The 21,866-nt window shown below is 47.3% G+C and overlaps 1 protein-coding gene across 2 annotated transcripts in view; it reads right to left on the reverse strand.

The window, feature by feature from the left end:
• Window positions 1-21,866, reverse strand: part of ALPL (alkaline phosphatase, biomineralization associated) — a 60,482-nt gene that overhangs the window by 27,520 nt on the left and 11,096 nt on the right. The window contains exon 1 of one of the 2 annotated variants that reach the window (XM_082449104.1): window positions 2,149-2,298. The exons of the other annotated variant lie outside the window; for it this stretch is intronic. The gene's annotated coding sequence lies outside the window, so the exon portion shown is untranslated. Of the gene's footprint in view, window positions 1-2,148; window positions 2,299-21,866 lie in introns of those variants that run through there. 2 annotated transcript variants of the gene reach the window in all.

The raw sequence follows: 21,866 nt of genomic DNA on the forward strand, positions 1-21,866 counted from the left end.
AAGGAAACAGACGCTCAGAGGTGCAAAGATGGAGTTGGAATTTGAACCCAGATCTGCTGGCCTCCACAGCTGTAACCCCAGCTCCTGCACTGCCTCAGATCTAGGATAGCACCAGCCCTGCAGGGCAGCAAGGAGGCTTCAGTCAAGTCTCGGCCAGGTGTTGGCCGTCACCAGAGAGTCAGCACATACAGGCTGGAGGTAGCTGAGCTGTCACCTGCCTGGAGGGGTCTTTTCTGCTTCCAAAGTGTCCTCAACCCCTTTTTCATTTTCTCTTGGGTTCCGACAACATCTCATCAAGTCAGGATGGTGACTATGGTTCTCATCTTACAGATTCAGAAGCTGAGGCTCAGAGAGGTGAAGCCACTGGACACACACAGAGCCCGGAAGCAACCCCAGCTATGTGCCTATGAGACCAGGCCTTTTCCCATTATATTTCCTGTCTCTTGGGACATCTCAGATCCCAAGGTACAAAGCACCCAAGGTTGGGGGGAGATGCTTTTACCCTCTCGGTGCCAAGGGAGGGGCCCTGTTCCTGGCCCCAGAAAGGCCACTGAGCTCACCATGACAACAGGAAACCCATCGCATCACTCCATTAAACCTTTTTCTTTCTCACTTTGTATCAGATCTTCCTACTGCATCAGATTTTCACCACACCTTAGTGACACAGGCAGGGTGGAGTGATTAGCCCCACTGATAGATGGGGAAACTGAGGCTTATCAGGGAAGTCACTCGGTCAGCTGTCAAACAGCCAGCAAGTCTGGTCCAAGTCCCAGCTCCATCACTTCCCAGCTGTGTGATGCTGGGTCAGTCCGTGCACCTGTGAGCCCATTGCCTTATCCTCCTAACATCCATCTCCCAATCAGGAGAGCCCAGAGGCGGGCCAGGCACTGAATATACCTGATATTACTTTAATCCTTATTAACAAGTGAGTGCTAGATACAGTTGTCCCCTTTTCCAGGTGAGGGAATAAAGGCCCAGGGGACCATGGTGAAGATGACCCAGGGTCACACAGATGGGAGGTGCTGAGCCTGGCCCTGCACAGGACTCCACACAGGACCTACCCAGGTCACCCCTACTCCAGACTCTTTCCACCACAGCTCACCCAGGGACCCTCCCCGCCCCATCCAGCTCCCAGGCCTGGGACACCCTCTAAGGCTCCCCTACTCACCAGCCTAATAAATCAATACGAGATCCAAGAAGTTTCACCTTGTGCTCACCAGCAGTACCTGGTGGGGCCAGAGGGACAGTTATTTGTCCTTAGGGAACCCCCAGTCTAGAGGACACAGTCCAAAAATGTCTGAGCTGGGAAGAGTCCTTTGACCAGATTTTCCCAAATGTCCCAGACCACAAAAATCACTTGGGGTGATTGTGGGAAAAGTCCTATTCCCAAGTGGTACCCAGGGAGGTATATAGCCTAGGAAGTGTATGAGGTGGGTGATGGAAGTATTCTTTACAATGGTCTGGGAGGTGTTGATAGTTTAAAGTGTATATATGTATGGGATTTCCCTGGCGGTCCAGTGGTTAAGAATCCACCTTCCAATGCAGGGGACGCGCCTTCCAGTGCAGGGGACGCGGGTTCAGTCTCTGATTGAGGAACTAAGATCCCACATGCCGCAGGGCAACTAAGCCCACGTGCCACAACTATTGAGCTCTCGCGCCTCAAGGAGACAGCCCATGCACCACAACTAGAGAGAAGCCTGTGTGCCACAACGAAGAGCCCATGTGCTGCAACTAAGACCCAACACAGCCTAAAGAAAGAAAGAAAATAAAGAAAAATTTTAAAAAAAAGAAAACTTAAAAAAAAAAAGTGTATATATGTAAAAATTCATCCAGGGGCTAATAACCCCTACCCTGCCCATATTGTTAGGTGTGATAAAGTGCTGAGGAGATTTAAGGGAGTGTTGAGAAGGAGAAGGTGTCATGATGTGGCTGTATTCAAACTTTAAAAGAGATTAAAGAGACATAACAACCCCTCCCCCCTAATTAATTCCCAGCCCCACCTCCCCCCCAGAACTTCTCAGTCAGAATCTCCCAGGGCAGGGCCTGGAAAGTCATCCTATGAGCAGATTAGTTTGGGAAACATTGCCTTAGACATTATCCCATTGCCCAGAGAGGAAGACTAAGGCCTAAAGAAGAAGAAAGACTTACCCCAGGCCTCCCAGCTCCTACTCCCCGTAGACACACACAGGGAACAATCAGAACTAGCTCGGAGCCAGTGCCCTCTGGGCTGTCAGCTGCGCCTTCTTGGCTCTTTCAAGGAGCTGTGGCTGAAGAGAAGGGCTGAATGTTCCTTGTGCTTCCGGGGGGATGTGGGGAATGGGAGGGGCGTTGAAGGGGGTCTTGCAACATCAAACTGGGCTGCAGCAGCTGCTGGGGGAGGGAGTGCCACTAAAGATCAGCCCAGGAACATCTCACCTGCAGGGTCAGAGAGAAGGAACATAGAACCGCTCTCTCAGCCAAGCCCAGCGTCTCTGGCAAGCCTTGTTGGCCGGGACTCTATTCATTCACTGATGGAAGTTATTTATGGCTGCCATAAAGCAGCCTCTGGGTGAAGGCTCTGGAAGGAATGTGTGCTGGTCAGGGTAGGCTGCAGGTCAGACCCAAGGAGGGACTTCCCCAGAGGGCAGTAGGCCAGGTGCTGGCATAGAGCAAGGCTCAGACCTCTGGCCGCTGCAGACAGCACCTCATCTCGACAAAAAAACAGACGCGGGCGTGCCTGGGGAGGCTTGGCGTCAGCCCTGCCTGCTGCCAAGCCACTGCATCTTTAGGGCTGTGATGAAAAGCCAGCTGTCCCCCTGAGCACCTCCAGCCTCAGCACCTCTGCACACTGCGTTCCCTGGTCTGGAATGTTCCCTGCTGTCCACCCGATAAAGTCCTCCCATCACCCTTCCCCCTCGACCTCAGCTCTGCTGGGCTGCCCTGCAGCCCAGCCCCAGCCCAGGCGGTAGCTACAGTTCCTCCCCGAGCTCCCAAAACCCAGCCGCTCAAGACCTTGGTCACGTTTATCAGAGTCAGAGAACCATGGGTGGTCGCCTCCTCACCATGGGGTGAGCTCCTAGAAAGCAGGGATCTTGCTCTGTGGATGTTGGCAGCCCCACGGCTGGCAGAGCCGGGTGCACAGCCGGCTGGCTGGGCAGGAATGTGGGTAGGTGGGTGGAAGGGTGGCGGGTCAATGGTGAGTGACCAAAGAGGCAGCTTGGCAGCAGGAAGCAAGCTCTGGAGCCAGGGCTCCAGGTTCAGATCCTGCCTCTGCCCCTCTTGAGCTGGGTAACTCAGGGCCAGTGACCCCACCCCTGGGGCCTCAGGTTTCTCATCTGCAAAGTGGGAGACGAATAAAATCCATAGGGTCCTTGTAAGGATTATATGAGTTAATGCACAGAAAGGCTTAAAACAGGGCCTGGGACACAGTAAGTGGGCAATGAATGTCACCCAGCAGCCATGATCACCGGGCAGGGGAGGATGGAGTGAGGGGTAAGTGGGCAGGTGAGGGGTTGGAGCTGAGAAGGGACAGACCCTTCTCTGCCCACTCGGCCAGCAGCCATTTACCCTTGTGCTCATCACAGACCTGCCCACCTGGAAGGTCTTTCTAGCTCTAAGGCTCTAGAAACCAAAAAGCTTACCTGGCTGCTGTGCACCTCCACTTGGGGGAGGGGTTAAATAGGGGGTGGAGGTTCCAGTTCCTATAGTCAAGGGGCGCTATGTTTCCTGAGAGAACCAGATTTGTCTGTCTGCCTGTCTCCCTCTCACAGACAAACATCCCACCAGGAGGCCTGATGCCTTCTCTTCCTCTTGAAGGAGAAAGAGAAAGAGACCACCTCGGGTCAGCCGGGAAGATTCCATGGAGTGGGTGGGAGGAGAGCCAGGTTGGAAGGATGGTAGGGTTGAGATGAACAGAGAGAGAAACAGCGCTCCCTACAGGAGAAACTGAATGTGCAAAGGCAAGGAGGTAGGAATGAAGTATTTAGAGGTGGGGAGAAAGGCAGGAGCCGGCAGTTGGTGACAGAGGACAGAGAGGCGGCCAGGACTGACCACAAAGGGCTTTGCTCCCTGAGCTCAGCCTGGTCAAGAGCAGGCGCTTGGCATCCCCGCCTGACTTACACGTCTCTTGCCAGCCCATTTCACAAGTGAGGACTTTGCAGCTCAGATGGTCTGCCCCTCGCCCAAGGCCACACAGCAGAGCTGGAATCGGAAGCCTCAGAGGTCTGGGTTCCAGAGCTAAAGATTTTTCTGTGGCTTCCTGGGGCGTCTGGCCGGTCTGGATGCCACAGACTGGCTCTGTGGGCAGAAGACTGAAGCCAGTCAAGGTTCATCTGGTGGGTGGAGAGCTGGCAGCAGGGAGGCGGGGGAGGGAGATGGCAGGGCCCAGAGGCACCGTGCCTGGGGTGGCTGGAGCGCCTGGGCAGAGGGGTGTCAGGGATGGCTGCTCCACGGGCACACAGGCTCCCACCATCCCACGCAGAGGACATGTTCTGTCCCAGGCCACCTTGCTCTGAGCCAAGCCTGGGAGCTGAGTGGTGGGGTGGGGGGAAGGAGCATGTGCTGTGTGTCCCTGAGGTGTTTGTCATCCCCTGCACTCTGGCACCTCACTCAGCACTCCTGCAGTGGGAGCCCCTCTGGTACCAGGAGACGTAGCCATCCCATCCTTACTCTCACAGTGGACAACAAGAAAAGGAAGGCACAGAGAGGGTATACAAGCTGCCCAGGGTCACACAGCAATCATCAGCAGGGATAAGTCTCCCCACTAACCAGCTAGGATTTGGGAGGCTATTACCAGAAGCACAAAGCAGTCTGTGAGGCACAGCATGGATACCAATGTCTTGGAATTCCGGAAATCAGTGATTTCTGTCAACTGAAAAGAACATTTCAAAGTGAGACTACTCTAGAAAAACCCTTACTTTATATACTTTGTCATTGTATTTGTAATAATAATAGCATACCTTTTCATAGCATTTACTATGTTCCAGACATTGTTCTAAACACTTTACCTATATTAACTCATTCAATCTCCACAACAACCTACTAGGTAGGCACTATTATTATACCCATTTTGCAGGTAACAAAACAGAAGCACAGAGAGATCGTGCTTGCTCAAGGTCACACAGCCAGTAAGTGACCAAGCCAGAATTCAACGTCACCTGTAGATGTTTCTGTCTCCCAGGGCCAAGTGTAAACTCCTAAAGCAGTCAGTAAGACTGAAAACAAACCACATTTGTTCTGTCTGCAATATGTACGTTATGTGTTTGTAGATGAATGGAATACACACAGCTACAATGTGACTTATACTCACTACACACTCTCCCCAAATGTCACTTTACTGTATGTGCATCACAGCCCCCTGACGGAGGGCTTCTTACCCCCACTTTATGGAAGAGAGGTGAGGTGACTTGCCCCAGGTCACACAGCATGAGAGTGGCCAAGGACTGACTGAGTCCAAGTCCTTGATCACAGGTGGCCTGCCCTGCAGAGGGGACGACCTGGGGTGTGCAGCAGAGACGGGGGGCGGGGTGGGGAAGACCTCGGCTGGAGACCTGGCTCCACCCCTGGACAGGCCAGTGACCCTGGACACACCCCTCCTCCCCCACAATCCCCTACTTCAGCTGGTCCTCATGCAGGACCCTGGACCACCGTGGCTCTTCCCCCTCCCTGCCCCCGACGCCCCACATGCTCTGGCAGCCTTCCCCTAGGAGATGAAACCTCCATTCCATAGACAGCCCCACACAGGCCCTGTAAGAAGAGGCTGAGGCGGCTCTGGACTTCAGGGAAATAGGCCATGAACTTGTAACCTTCTGAGTGGCGGCCAACACAAGCAGTATCCCTGGGTGGCAAGTGCCCGGTTTCTCGAATGCCTGGCTTGCGTCAGAACAGGGAGTACACGGACGTTCCCAGAGACAGGTCTCACTGCCCTGGGCCCATGGTAATAGCGCTCCTCACGTTTCCAGAGAACCTTCCAGCTGGTGGAGGCTCCTGGCACTATTACATTTGATATCCATGGTGACCCTGGGAGGTACAGGGCAGGGATGTGCCCCAACCTCCAGGCAGGAAATGTGGACCCACAGAGGTGAGGGTCTCACCCAAGGGCGCACAGCTGAGCAGAGCCCCCAGATTGCTTACTGGCTTTGTGACCTTGGGCACATCACTTCCCCTTTCTGGGCCTCAGTTTTCTCACGGGTCCAATGGGGATAATCACAGAGAGTGCCTATATCACTGTGCTATTATAAGAAGGATAACTGCACAATAAACAATGAGATCAAGGCCCAGCGCTTGGCCCATATTAAACACTCAAAATAAATGTTAGCTAGTAGTAAAGGTGATAACGAGTGTGCCAGGCACTGTTCTAAGTGCTTTCCAGGCATTCCTTCATCTACTCCTCACAACACCATGTGGTAGGTGCTATCATTGCTCCCACTGCACAGAGAAGTTAAGTAACTTGGCCAGGGTCACACAGCTATTAACAGGACACTATGAAGGGGGAAAAGGAGAAACTCATAATGAATGAAGCACCTATTATGTACTGGGAGCTTTTTGTTCAGCCTCCTAAGAAACCAGTCAGGTGGGAATTATCAGCCTGGGTCAGAAGAGAAAACTGAGGCTCAAAAGGGGGGAGGGAAGTGCGGGGTCACACAGCAACCACGTGGGAGAGCTGGGATGCAGGCCAGGCCTGTCTGGCTCCATATTCAGTGTGCTGGCTCCCCCATCTCAGTCACATGCCAAGACAACTTCCATCACAGTCACCAGTATGGGCGGCAGACCCCGATGCCTTGGCCACCCCCGGTACAGGGAGCCCCACGTCAGTGTGTCACGTGACCTCCCTCTGCCTGTGTGGCAGTGTGCGTGTGTGAGTTTGTGTGCATGTGTATGCGCGTGCATGCCGGGGCCCTGGCAGTGAGCGAGGCAGGGCTCCCATTGTGTGTGTGCCCAGCCCCGTGACCAGTCCTCACGTCAGGCTGTTCCCTCTGCCCCCAGACCAGCTCTTCCTGGGCTTTCACGTGATTGCAGCTTCCTGGGGACCTCTCATATCTGGAACAGGCGCTCCCTCCGTAAAGGGAGGGGCTTCAGTCACACTGGCTCCCTCCCTCCCAGGTCAGCCCCTCCGGGTTTATAATTTTACACAAAGAGGCTGAGATGGGTGGGGGCAGCTCAGGGTTACAAGTCAGAGTCCTGGCCAGTTACTCAAGGGCTGTTTTCTCATCTGCAAAGCAGTGATAATAAGTGTCATTCCGCTTCCAATATTGGCTTCTTAGGAGGGAAGGAACTTTGCAAACTGTAAAGTGCTATGCAGACGTTTCTATGGCTTTATGTTGTTTCCCCTTCTGATGACTGTAGTAGATACGTGCTATAATTTTTGGCCACCCAGAATCCATTCCCCTTTCCTAACGATACCACAAAGTTTCCTTGCGGGGCTTCCCTGGTGGCGCGGTGGTTGAGAGTCGGCCTGCCAATGCAGGGGACACGGTTCGAGCCCTGGTCTGGGAGGATCCCACATGCCGCGGAGCAGCTGGGCCCGTGAGCCACAATTACTGAGCCTGCGCGTCTGGAGCCTGTGCTCCGCAACAAGAGAGGCCACGATAGTGAGAGGCCCGCGCACTGCGATGAAGAGTGGCCCCCGCTTGCCACGACGAGAGAAGTCCCTCGCATAGAAACGAAGATCCAACACAGCCATAAAAAAATAAATAAATAATAAAATAAATTAAAAAAAAAAGAGAGGAAGAATTCTTTAAAAAACAAAACAAAAAAAAGTTTCCTTGGGAAGTGACTCTCTCTTTTCCAGCCAACTGGTTTGGGTAGGACTGATCCTACCTCCAGGCTCCAGGTGGGTCCTGACTGGCTTAAGCTCAAGACTCTCTCCACCTGGATGGTGTGTTGTGAGGGTGTGGGGCGATGGGGAGGGGCACTGTGTGCAGCCTGAAGATAAGGCAAGCTCTCAGAAGGTGGAGTAGAGAGATGCAGAGAATCTGAGTCTTTGATGACGCTGCTTGAGCCCCTGGATGCAGCCATGCCTGAAGCCTACTTCTGAACATCCAAGTTACATGAGCTAGTTAATTCCCCATATTGCTTACCTTGGATTTTCTGTTACTTGGAACACAGAGTCTGACCTCAGAACTCCAGTTCAGCCTGTTTTTCTCAGCCCCTTACATTGTAAGCAACCACATCATGTCACTCATCTAGTTGTTTCTACCAAAGGAAATATCTTGCAAACAAGCTAAAGATGGGTCAATAAGTTTCAAGTGCATGGTAAAATGAGGCCAACCAATACAAGCTTGGTTTTCTTCTTGGAATCTATAAACTTGTAGAATTGTAGGAGGTCCTTGGGCAGGATTTGCCTAAAAGTCCTACTGTGTGCAGGACTCGGACCCTCCCCTTCCAAGGTTGTTGTCAGTTGAGTTTAACAACTCTTTGACTACCATGTTCCAAGTGTCTACTGTGTGGCTGGCCCTGCACTGAGGGCCGCAGGTACAACTTCTGCCTTCTAGGCCCTTCAGTCTAGTGATGATTGGTCACAATACACATTTTTACTATATTTTACACAAAGCCCTAGGAGGCTGGCATACAGGGGGGAAACTGCTACACCCATTTCACAGAGGAGGAAACAGAGACTCAGAGAGGTGCAGTGATTTGCCGAACATCCCTCTGGTAAAGAGGGGCAGGGCTAGGCCATAACCCCGGATCTGCCTGCCTCCAAACCCAGTGCTTTTTCTTCTAGCCTTTGGGGTGGCAGGGATGGCGCTGGGACTGACATTTCTTTGAGGTAGTCTGTTCCACTTAGGGGCAATCAGAATGGTTTAAAAAGCTAAAGAAAGCAGGGAAGCCAAGTATCATGGGCTTCCTGTTTGCCCCAAGAGTCTTGGCTCCATGAGAAGCCCCAGTACTCAGGCCCATCCAGTTTTACTCTCCTAAAGGACTCACCTCCTACAGGCTGTGGACAGAGAGGGACCAGCCACAACCTTAAAATCCAGGCCCCAGATGCTTTCATTGGCAGCCCTTAGCACCCCAAGTGAGCTGTCCTGGCCTCTCTCGTGCCTCTGTCCTGCATCTCTAAGATCCAACTGACACGGCCTCAACATCCCCTATCCCCTAGGGTCTTCCCTATATGTTATTCAACCAACATTCATTCAACCACTGTTTATTGAGCACCTACTATATGCAAGGGGCTGTTCTAGGTGCTCAAATCCCTGCTGGTGGGGTGAGCAGACAATAAGAAAATAAGTAAAATCAATAGGATGCCAGGTAGTGGTAAGTGAGATGGAGAAAAAGAAGGGGGTGGGGAGGAGAGTTGGTATTTGCAGTTTTAAATAGAGAGATCAGAGAAGGTCTCACCACGAAGTCATCTCACTGGAGGCTTGCAATAATCCCACGCAGGCAAGAATGTGATTCCCAAACTGCAAATAAGGAAACTGAGGCTTCAGGATTAAATCGAGTCTACACATGCCAATCTAACCAGCTGTGGAGCTGAGATTCTGGTGCAGGGCTACTGCTGCTCCCCCACGTACCCTCTCCCCTACCAAATGGTACTAGCAGCCCTTTTGCAGGCTCTGAGAGGTAAAGCCACATATCCGGACCTGCAAGAGTACCGGGCGGGGCTGGAGTCAGCCCTAGTGCCACCCTCTGGAACTGCCTCTTAGCAAGGCCTACATCTGCTTCCACAGGCCTCGCTCTTCAGCTTCAGCTCTGGGCTTGCTGAATCTCAGTCCTCCTCTTTGCTGACTCTGTGTCCTCCAAGACCACTGCTCTCTTTCCCAGAGCCCCTTTGGCTCTCTATCCCAGGTCACATGAGACGCTAATCATCCAACCCACCCTTGTTCTGCCTCCTCAATTAACTTCTGGCCCATCATTAAATCTGCATTTGCATGAAACCTACAAAAGACATCTTGTGGACGGCCTAGGCGGGCAGACAGCTGGCGTACATGTGTTAACGGGGAGGGGGAGTTTCTCACCAAGCTTTTCCATCTGGATTTGTTCAGTAATCTCCCAAAACCCCAGACTAATCTTTCTGAACACTGTGGCATAGTGGAAAGACCTTGACCATGGAGGAGCTGGATATCGGGTTAAGTCCTGGCTGTGTAGCTTTGAAAGTGACTTTATGTTTGGGGCCGCAGGATCCTTGTCCGTAAAACAGGGTTACAGATCCTCATTCTGCAAGGTTGTTTTAAAGATAAAATGCAGGGACTTCCCTGGTGGTGCAGTGGTTAAGAACCTGCCTGCCAATGCAGGGGACACGGGTTTGATCCCTGGTCCAGGAAGTTCCCACATGCCGCGGAGCAACTAAGCCCTTGTGCCGCAACTACTGAGCCTGCGCTCTAGAGCCCGCGAGCCACAACTACTGAGCCTGAGTGCCACAACTACTGAAGCCCGCACGCCTAGAGCCCGTGCTCCACAACAAAGGGAAGCCACCGCAATGAGAAGCCCTCACTGCAACGAAGAGTAGCCCCAGCTCGCCGCAACTAGAGAAAGCCCGCGCGCAGCAATGGAGACCCAACACAGCCAAAAAAAAAAAAAGATAAAAGGCAAAAGAGAGTATCTGTTAAACGATAAAATTTGGTAGAATTTTAAAAAGCATTTAGATAGAGCCTGGCAGACAAACATCAAGATTTTGTTGAATGGAATGGAGAAGTCTGTATAATGGTGAACAACCACCACCAGCACAACAACAGCTGCATTCATTGTGCTCCTACACTCGGAGGTAGGCACCCTTAATATCAACATTATTTTACAGAAGAGGGGGAAAAAAAGCACAGGGAGGCTCAGTAACTTGCCTATGGTCACACAGCAGGCAAGTGACAGAGTTGGGATTATGAACCCAAATTGTCCAACTCCAAAGTATAAGCTCTTTACCATTATGTTAGGTTAGTAAATGAGGCTTGAAACACAGCGATTAAGTCCAGAACCTTCATTCTTAACCACTGTACCAGCTTGTCAGAGCTGAAAGGGGCTCTAGGACTAATCTAACCCAGCACTCTCATTTTTTCCCCAGCAGGAGCCTAAGGTCCAGAGAGGTAGTGTGACTTTCCCAAAGTAACAGAGTCAGTTAGTTGAAGAATAGGACAAGCACCCTGGTTTCCTAACTCTTGAACCCCATGCCATCACTGAGTATCACAATGACCGTGAGAGGCCTTCAGGGAAGGAGCCTCGAGGATATACCAGAATTTTTCCAGCAGAAGTGTAGGGAAGGCAGACTAATCAGAGGGAACAGCCCATGCGAAGGTCTGGCGGCCATGAAAGTCTTTTTTTGGAGAATAGTGAGCTGTGAGGTGCATGCAAAGGTTGGGGCTGGAACAGATGATAAGGCTGGTTTTCCTATTAAACCATGTTTCATATTTCCACATGGTTCTTTTATTGTTTAACACTTTCTTATTCTGTCTTATGTTGCTAATATCTTTCCTTATTTCTTTCGCGTGTTTCTAATGTTAATTAAAAATTCTTGGTCTATCTGTTCTAATGTCGCTGACTCCAGTGCTATCTCGAGTCAGTTTGCTGTTTTTCTTTTGAAGCCTCTGTGCTCCGGCTGGTGATACAGTGGGGGTGAGGGTGCACATACCATCCCTAGAAACAGTGAGGGAAGACATATGGCTCCCCGCCCCTCGTCCTCAAATCAACACCAGAGTAACAATAGAGCAAAAACGTCACTAAGCCTAGGAAACCGTGGAGAGAAACGGAATCTCCTGGGGAGACGGAAGGGGGTTTTAACTTGGTGTGTGCAGCGCTGGCAAGTGGGAACGCAGCAGCCAGGAGAAGGGGCAGGGCCTAGTCTTTAGCAGGTGGAGAATACTGTAGAAAAGACAATCGGATTTGAGCTCTGCTCTTGCCTCTTTGCATCAAGCCTTCCCCAGCACACCTCCCCACACCCCCTGCCCCAAAACATGCCCACTTGCCCTGGAGCAACCGAGGCCAGCATTCTCACTTGCACACGCGGGGCCCGGGCAGACGGTCCAAGTATATGCCGGAGTAAAATCAGGGCCGTGCAGCAGGCACTGTGGAGTTGCAGAAATCAAGAGGGAACTAATGGGGTGACAGGCCTCCACGGTCACTCCAGCACCCCTTCTCTTCTGGACCTGGAGGCTGGTGGATTCTGACCTAGGCAGACAGCCCCCTCCCTTGGCTGCTTCTTCCTGGCATCCAGAAAGTGAGGCTCAATCCTGTAGAGTTAGTTACTTGGTGGGGGGGCTGGGGGTGAGGGTCGTGATGACAAACCCAGGGAGGAACTATGCAGTTCTGATACCTGGGGGCCTCCACTCTGGGACCGTCATCTCCTTGGGCTCATCAATGCTGACAGAGACCAGGGTCAGGCTTGGATTCTTACCCCAACATGCAGCAGCAGACAGAATAGCTGAAACCCTCCCACCCCGAGGAGTGAGCTCACGGGTTACAGAACAGGGAATCCGAGGAGTACACTGGCTTCAAAAGAAAAACAAACCAATTAGAGATACCACTGGAATCGGCCGTGTTCAACAGATGGACTGAGAATTTTAAAATAAGCGTTAGAAACACGCCAAAGAAATAAGGAAAGATATTAGTGAAACAAAACAGAATAAGAAAGTGTTAAAGGACCCAAGTGGAAATATTCTATATGAAAAAACAGTTGAAATAACAAACATAATAGGTAGAATTAACTGCAGAATGGATACTGCAGCTGAGGAATGAAATAGGGAACGGGGATATCAAATGGAGGAATATATCCTGGAAGAAGCCAGGAAGGATTAAGAAATCGGAAATATGAAAGAAATGGTAAAAGATCAGTTAAAAGTTAAAACAGCAGCCCCAATCTTACTCCATTAATTTGAAATGGATCATAAACCTAATTGTACAAATCTTCTTGGTTTTTTTTTTTGGCCACACCACACGGCATGCGGGATCTTAGTTCCCCAGCAGTGGAAGCGCCGTGTCTTAACCCCTGGACCACCACGGAAGTCCCCATAATCCTAACTATAAAAGCCAGATCCATAAAGCCTCTAGAAGATAACATAAGCAGGTATCTTTGTGACTTTGGGGTAAGGCAAGGAGTCCTAACTTCATTAAAAAAAAATGATAATTTGGACTTCATCAAAATTTTACATTTCTGCTCATCAAAAGATACCATTAAGAAGCTGAATAGACAAGACACATAATGGGAAAGAATAAGCACAATACACATAGCTCCCAAAGGACTTGTATCCAGTAAATAAAGAATTCCTAAAGTTGCCAATGAAATGATTAACAACCCCCCCCACACACAATGGGCAAGAGACTTAGCCACTTCAAAATGAAAACATACGAATGACCAATAGTTCATGGTGTTCCACATCATTATCATCAGGTAAATGAAAATTAAACCCGTTTCACACACACCAGAATGACTAAAACCAAATCAAAATGACTTGCAAAATCAAACATTGGAAGGAATGTAGAAAAACTCATGGTTATGTAATAAAGTACACTGACTTTGGAAAAGAGTTTGGCAGTTAAACCAACATACACTTATCACATGATCCAGCAATTCCACTCCTAAGTATTTGCTCAAAAGAAATAAAAATACACCCAAAGGGCTTCCCTGGTGGCGCAGTGGTTGAGAATCCGCCTGCCAATGCAGGGGACATGGGTTCGAGCCCTTGTCCGGGAAGATCCCACATGCCGCGGAGCAACTAAGCCCATGCGCCACAACTGCTGAGCTGGCGTGCCACAACTACTGAAGCTCGGGCACCTAGAGCCCACGCTCCGCAACAAGAGAAGCCACCACAATGAGAAGCCCGCACACCACAACAAAGAGTAGCCCCGCTCGCTGCAACTAGAGAAAGCCCCTGCGCAGCAATGAAGACTCAACACAGCCAAAAATAAATAAATAAATTTATTAAAAAAAGAAAGAAAATACACCCAAAGAGTCATACATTAAGTGTTCATAGGAACTTTATTTATAATACCCCCAAACTGGAAACACGCTATTTATTTAATTTTTGGCGGCATGGCATGTGGTATCTTAGTTCCCCGACCAGGGATTGAAGCCACGCCCCCTGCATTGGAAGCGTGCTGTCTTAACCACTGGACCGCCAGGGAAGTCCCTGGAAACAGTTTAAATATTCACTAACAGATCAATGAATAAACAATGGTGGTATATTAATTCAACGGAAAACCACTTGGCAAAAAAAGGAGAGAACTATTGAGGCAACAAACATAGATGAATCTCAAAAACATTATGCTAAGTGAAAGAAGCTAGACACAGAAGAGTATCTGCTGTATGATTCCATTTACACGAAACTCTAGAAAAGACCAATCTAATCTATGGTAAAAGAAATCAGAATAATGATTGTAATTTGGGAGGAAAAATAGACTGGAAAGGATTGTGAGGGAAATTGCTAGAGAGACAAAATTTTTTTAAATCTTATTTTGGGGTTATGGTTACAAGGTAATGTAATTGGTCAAAATACCACATTGAACTGAACACTTAAGATCTGTGCATTTTATTGAATGAAATTATACATCAACCAAAAAAAAGAGAGAGATGGAAATATAAGTGCCAACATCTAGATATTAGGAGTCCCATGAGAGGAAAATAAATCAAAAGTAGAGATATTTGAAGAAATAATGAAGACAACCTTGGAACTGAAGAAAAATGATAGATCTCAGTTTGAAAGCATCCCAAATACATCAGACAGGATAGATAATGAAAAACCCACACTCAGAAATATTAGAGTGACTATCAGAAGACACATTCTCAAAGTCTAGAGAAAAACAGATCACTTACAAAGGAATAAGTAACAAACTGAATTGACCAAAGTACCAAAGGAAAAGAATTTGAACTGAGAATTTTATATCCAGCTAAACTGCCATTCAAATGTTAAAGGCTAAAAAAAAACATTCAATGGCTCAGGTTTATACAAAAAGACACCCCCCCCAAAAAAATTTTGAAGTAACTACTTCAGTAATAGAAACAAATTCCACATATGATACTAAAGATATGTGAAAGCTGAGCAAATAACTTAGTAAAGTTTAGTGTTTAAAAAAAATCCCCAGATCAAAGACCAATATATAATATCTGAACAACTCAGAACTGCAAAACCTAGACAGTTTTAATGTGCTGTCATGGGGGCTCAAAGGCATGTCACTGAAGAGTATAAGGGTTGAAAGGGAAGAGAGAGACCAAAGGGTATAAGAAAGTGCTAATCTTGTCTTTGCAGGGAAGAGCTACAGCTAACAATTCTTTTAAAGTAATAAAATATTAAAGCGAAACAGAAAAAGCAAGATAAATTGAAATTAAAAAGTAGGATACACACACATACTTTTCAGGAACACTCAAACATTTTAAAAATTAATCACATACCAGACCACAAAACAAGTCTCACATTTTAAATAACAGGTCTTCACAGAGTCCACATTCTCTGACCATTAAGTTTGAAGTTAGTTTTTAAAAGGACAAACAATTTTCCATACACTTACAGATTAAAAAATCCCTAAATAACTCATAGATCAAAGAAATGTCATAGTAGAAATTAAACACCACTTAGAACTGAACGATAATAAAACACTATATATCAAAAACTGCAATGCAGCAAAGAAAGTCTAAAAATTAATGAGCTAAGTTTCCAATTAAAGAAATTAGAAAAAACAGAAACTCGAAGAAAATAAAAGGAGATTACAAAGAACAGAAATCAACAAAACAGAAAACAAAGATTAAACTGAGAAGATCAAAGCCACAAGTTGGTCCTTTAAAAAAGTCAATAAACTTGAGGCAAGATTAATTTTAAAAATTAAACAGAGGGAGAAAGAGATAATACACAATTATTACGGAAAAGAGGAATACAATAAGGAAATGCTATAAGCAACCTTACACTGATAAATATGAAAATGCAGATTAAATGCATACATTTCTAAAAATACATATATAACATACCAAAACTGACTCAAGAAGAAATAAGGAAACTAAATTTAAAAATTGAAACAGTAGTTAAAATCTTTCCACAAAGAAAACAGGCCAAGGTGATTTTACAGGTGAGTTCTATCAGACTTCAAGAAGCAAATTATCTCAATTTTACCCAGACTTTTCCAGAAAACAGTCAAAGAGAAAATATTACTATCTACTTCTATGAGGCCATTATTATTGCAATACCAAAGCCAGAAAAGTACAACATAAAAAATGAAAATTACAGACCCATTTTATTCATGAAAACTGATAAAATAATTCTAAACAAGATATAAGAGAATAACCAATATACAAGTTAGACTTATCTTAGGACTGCAAGGACGGTTTAATATTAGAAGATCAAATATGTAATTAACTACATTAACAGATTAAAGGAGAAAAACCATATAATCATCTCAAGATACTTTTTGAAAGCATTTAATGCAAATTAATTCAACACAAATTATTATTTTCAAAAAGTTCTCGGTAAGTTATGAATAGAAGAAAGCTTCCTTAACCTAAAAAAAGCCATTTATAAAAAATCTGCAATACATATATATTAAATGGGGAAACATTAGAACATTATCTCTAAAATAAAAAACAAGACAAAGATACCTAATACCACCTTTAAAATTTTTAAGATTGTACTGGTAGTCCTAGACAGTGTAATAAGATGAGGAAAAAAGTTAAAAGCATAAAGATCTAAAAATACAAAAGAAAACTATCATTACTTGTAACTGATTGTCTGCATAGAATCTACAGACAAATAATTGGAAATAGAGTTTAGCAAATTAGCTTGATAAGATCAAATGCAAAAAAAGCCTATTGCATTTTCATATATCAGCTACAAAGAGAACTGGAAAACATAAGAAAAAATGGGTACCCAGATGGGAAAAAAGTTGAATTGGATCCTTATCCTACACTATACACAAAATCAACTGAACATGGATCAAGGTCTTAAATGTGAAAAACAAAACTTTGAAACATTTAGTAGAAACTGTAGGTGACAGCTTTCTGATCTTGGAGTTAAGGCACACTTTCTTAAATAAGATCCAAAAAGCACTAAATATTAAATAAAACAGTGCTAGATTAGACTCTATTAAATTTTAGAATTTCAGTTTCCCAAACATCAGTAGACTCAGAAATATAAAGAATTATTACAAGGGAGTTCCCTGGTGGCCTAGTGGTTAGGATTCCGGGCTTTCAAAGCCGTGGTCTGGGTCCAATCCTGGGTCAGGGAACTGAGATCCTGCAAACCACACAGTGAGGGAAGGAAGGAAGGAAGGGAGGGAAGGAGAGAGGGAGGGAGGGAGGGAGGAAGGAAGGACTATTACAAATCAATAAGAAAAGAACAAAAAAAGGACAAATAGAAAAATGGGCAAGGGACTTCCCTGGTGGTCCAGTGGTTGGGAATCCGCCTTCCAGTGCAGGGGACGTGGGTTCGATCCCTGGTCAGGGAACTAAGATCCCACATGCCTCGGAGCAACTAAGCCTGCATGCCTCAACTAGAGAGGAGTCTGCACGCCCCAAGGAGGACCTGACACAGCCAAAAATAATTAATTAATTAATTAATTAATGGGCAAAAGATATCTCACACACACACACATTCATACACACTTCTTCAACCTCATTGGCAATCAGGGATATGTAAATCAAATCTCCAATGAGAAATCGTTATATTTGTTGGGCTGGAAAAAATAAGAAGTCTGACAACACTTATGGAAGATGTAGAACAACAGGATCTCTTACATGTTACTGGTGGGAGTATAAACTGATACAATCATTTGGAAAACAGTTTGCTCTTATCTTGTGATACTGAACAAATATTCATATACCCTATGACCCCACAATTCCACTCCTAGTTATATATCAAGAGAAAATTTCTATATATATGCATTAGAAAGCATGTACATGAATACTCATGGTGCTTTTTCTACACTAGCAAAAACCTGAAAACAACCCAAATGCCATCAACAAGAAATTGACTAAATAAAAACTGCGGTGGGAATTCCCTTGAGGTCCAGTGGTTAGGACTTGGCACTTTCACTGCCAAGGCTCCAGGTTCAATCCCTGGTCGGGGAACTAAAATCCCACAAACAGGGCAGCACGGCCAAAAAAAAAAAATTACGGAACACTCAGTGGAATATTACACTGTAGTTAAAAAAAAGAATTACAGCTACATGCAACCATTGGATCAATCTCGGCAATGTAAGATTGAGTGAAAAAAGCAAGTCCCAGGAGATTATGTAAAGCATGATACACTTTCATAAAGTAAAAAATATATATTTTTTACATAATGTATATAACACACACATATATGATTTTAAATACTAATCCAAAAAAGGCAAAGGGAATGAGAAACTTCATATGTATAATACGTATATCTGTGTGTGATAATAATACTAATAAAGTATTAATCAAAAGTTTAAAATAATAATTTTAAAAGGCAAGGGAATGAGAAAGCCCAGACTCAGGAGAGTGGTTACCCCACATGAAGAAAGGTGGGTAGGAGACAGATGGAGGAACCCAGAGGAAGATGTAAGGTATTGGATGATGGCTCATAGGCATTTAAAATTTATTTTTAATAATAAAATAGGGACTTCCTTGGCAGTCCAGTGGTTAAGGCTCAACGCTCCCACTGCAGGGGACATGGGTTCGATCCCTGGTAGAGGAACTAAGATCCCACATGCCACGCGGTGGGGCCAAAAAATAAATAAATAAAAATAATAAAATATACAAGAGGGACATTATGAACCAGTGATAAATGTGCTTGAACAAGGATCATGATTAATCCACTGAAAGATCTCAGGGTCCATAAAACAACTTAAATGAAAACAAAAATGCTCAGTAAATATTCACATTTTGCCAAGCACTATAGAGACTGTTCAACACGCTTCATATCTCATTGAATCCTCAACAGTTTTATGAGCTGGAAACCATTACTGTACCCATTTTATGAGTAAACTGAGGTTCAGTCACTCGGTCAGGGTCAATCATCTGGAACCCAGGTCACCTCCTCCTGTCAAAGTAGGCAAGATATGTAACTTTCTTTTTCTTTTAAATTTAATTAATTAATTTATTTATTTTTGGCTGTGTTGGGTCTTCGTTTCTGTGTGAGGTCTTTCTCTAGTTGCGGCAAGCGGAGGCCACTCTTCATCGCGGTGCGCGGGCCTCTCACTATCGCGGCCTCTCTTGTTGCGGAGCACAGGCTCCAGACGCGCAGGCTCAGTAATTGTGGCTCACGGGCCCAGTTGCTCCGCGGCATGTGGGATCTTCCCAGACCAGGGCTCGAACCTGTGTCCCCTGCATTAGCAGGCAGATTCTCAACCACTGCACCACCAGGGAAGCCCAAGATATGTAACTTTCTTGGCAAACAGTAAGTGCTTAGTAAGTGTTTGCCTTAATTCAGAGGGGCTGTGTGGGCATATTGGAGAGAAACTGGTTGGTGGCTAGGGGACCCAGATACAGTCCTACCACCTCCCTTCACGACCTGGCAGGGTCACTTTCCCTCTCTGTGCCTGGAGAGGGCTGGAGTGGCAAACCCCAAAGGCCATTCCTGCTTAAACAACCGTTTAAGGGGCCACCGAACAAACAGGTCACCCTTACCTTACTTCTCCTGGCAGGCCCTGCTGATTCTCCCAGAGTCAGTCTGAGGTCTGCAAGCTTTGGGTCCAGCCCACCTTCTGACATCACCTCCTGGCCCCTTCCGCTCACCACTCAGACCTTCTGTGCCCTGCTCTCTTCCCTCAGGGTTTTTGCACAGCCTGTTCCCCTGCCTGGAACACTCATCCCCAAGGTCTTTGCTTGGATCACTCCTTCTCATTCTTCAGGTCAAAGGCCACCTCCTCTGAGCCCCTACCGCACCCCAGCCCCTCACTGTTTCACAACCCTGCTCATCACTGGCTGAAATTAACCCAATTTTATTTTATGGTCTGTCTTTTGCATTACAGAGGAGCTCCTGTATCCCCAGCACCCAGAACCACACCTGCCTGCAGAAGATGCTCAGTATTTGTTGGAAAGAGAGAGGAAAAAAAAAAGAATGACGCTGCCTCCCGCAGGAATTCTTTGTGGTTGTTCTGCCCGAGGCTTGGTTAGGTGGCTCCTCTGGTCCCACAGCTCTTGAACTTTCCTTCACCCTACACCACCTGGTGAGTGTGTCTGAATGTGTCTGTTTACATGACCATCTCCTGCACACACTGGTTGATCTTTGAAGGAAAAGCGAGACCAGATTTGTCTGCGAATTCCAGCAGCCAGCCTTGGGCCTAGCAGGCAATTGGGCTAAGGAAATGTTTGTTGAATGAATGAATGAATGAATGAATGTTCTGCACCCATCTTTCCTCCTTCCTGACTCTGCTTCCTCCTTTTTCCAGCCTGACAGGCGCCAAGAGCTGAAACCCAAGTGAGCTGACAAGAAAGGCCACTCCAGCGTGAATTTTCTGAAGTGGGGACAGCCCCTCCTTCCCCCAACAGTAGTCACTCCAGACAGTGAGGGAACAAAGCCCAAGGTTAGCCCTGCCTCTGCCACAGGAACCACCTGGGGCCTGCCCAGCAAAGCCAATGGGACAGGGTTTTCCGTGCATCTCAGTCTCGCTGATCAGAGCGTGCCACAGGACGGGGAGGCTGACAGGCCTGCCTCAGAGCCCCAGCTAGAGGCCTTGCCAAGTGAGCTCTGCCTGGCCAGGGGCCAGTGGGGAAATACTTGATTATTCAAATCAAGTAGCCACTCAAGAGGAAAAGATCTGCTTCCTCCAAAAGGACGAAGTGGGGCGGGCAGGCCAGTCCAGGGACTTGGTGTCGAAGGGGGAAACTGCAGAGCAAAGTTCTCACACAAACCAGTGCTCTGAGATTTGCCACCCCAGGAAGACTCTGGAAGCCTGAGATGGAACTCCAGGAGGGTCAGGTCCAAGGCCAGAGCCCTGGACTGAAGCTGGGGCCAGTCCCCACTGAGGATTCTCAGTTAGCAGTAGCTTCAGCCAGGCTAATTACTCTGGCCTCCTTCTGACCCTGGTTCTGGAGACACCGGGACTGCACCCCTGTGCTCCCCACCCCTGTCCGTTCCTCCCTTCGACCAGGATCACACAAGGGGTAGATAAACTCTGCATCCTCGGCTCAGGGGGCCAGGGAGTGTCCCGCAGTCTATTCCTGCCATTTGCTCAACTCCTGCCTTGCACCCACTACCTGAGTCGGGCTCTGGAAGAACCATCAGGTGCAAGAAGAGTTTATACATCTGGCCTGCAGAGATTTATCTAACATTTATTAAGTGACTACGGGCCCACACTCTGGAGCCAGGCTGCCAAGGTTCCAATTCTGGCTTAACCACTTATGAGCTGCATGACCTTGGGCAAGTCCCTTCCCTTTTCCGTGCTTCTCCTTTTCACCTGTAAAAGCTGGGATTGGAGTACCTACTCTGTGGGAAGTTTAAGAGGACCAAATGAAAAAGGGTGTATAAAACACTTACTTAGCAGGCCACACATGGGGATTCAGCAAATGACAACTCTTAGTATTATTAAACAAATTAAGATTGTTTGGAGACAGGCCTAAGTCTCTGGACCAGACATCCCCAAGACAGACAACTTTTCCCTCACCAGAGGCAAAACCAGTCAGCTCAGAGCAGACTGAAAGGCAGAGGGGAAAGCCCCCAGACTCTGGGTTCAAATCCCAGCTCCTCCACCCATCAGCTCTGCAACCCTGGGCAAGTTACTTAACCACACTGAGTCTTGTTTCTGCCTCTGTGTATTATAGACCACAGTAGTACCTCCCTCAGAACTGTCACGAATCTTCCCCATCGGGAGGGATGTTAGTCCCTGTTGCTGTCGGCTCTGAGCAGTGCCAGGGAATTAGGGAGCTGACACGTGCGGAGGCTGACACGTGCGGGGGCTGACACGTGCGGGGGCTGCCCCAGGCAGGGGTGAAGCGATAGGCTGGTTTCCTTTCCTGAAAACCTCTGGGCCCAGCCTCAGGGTGTGATGTGGGGAAGGCTCCCCAGGAGGTGGGGAAACTC

This window comes from Balaenoptera physalus, assembly GCF_965194825.1.
Source record: "Balaenoptera physalus genome assembly, chromosome: 1".
Taxonomy (NCBI): domain Eukaryota; kingdom Metazoa; phylum Chordata; class Mammalia; order Artiodactyla; family Balaenopteridae; genus Balaenoptera; species Balaenoptera physalus.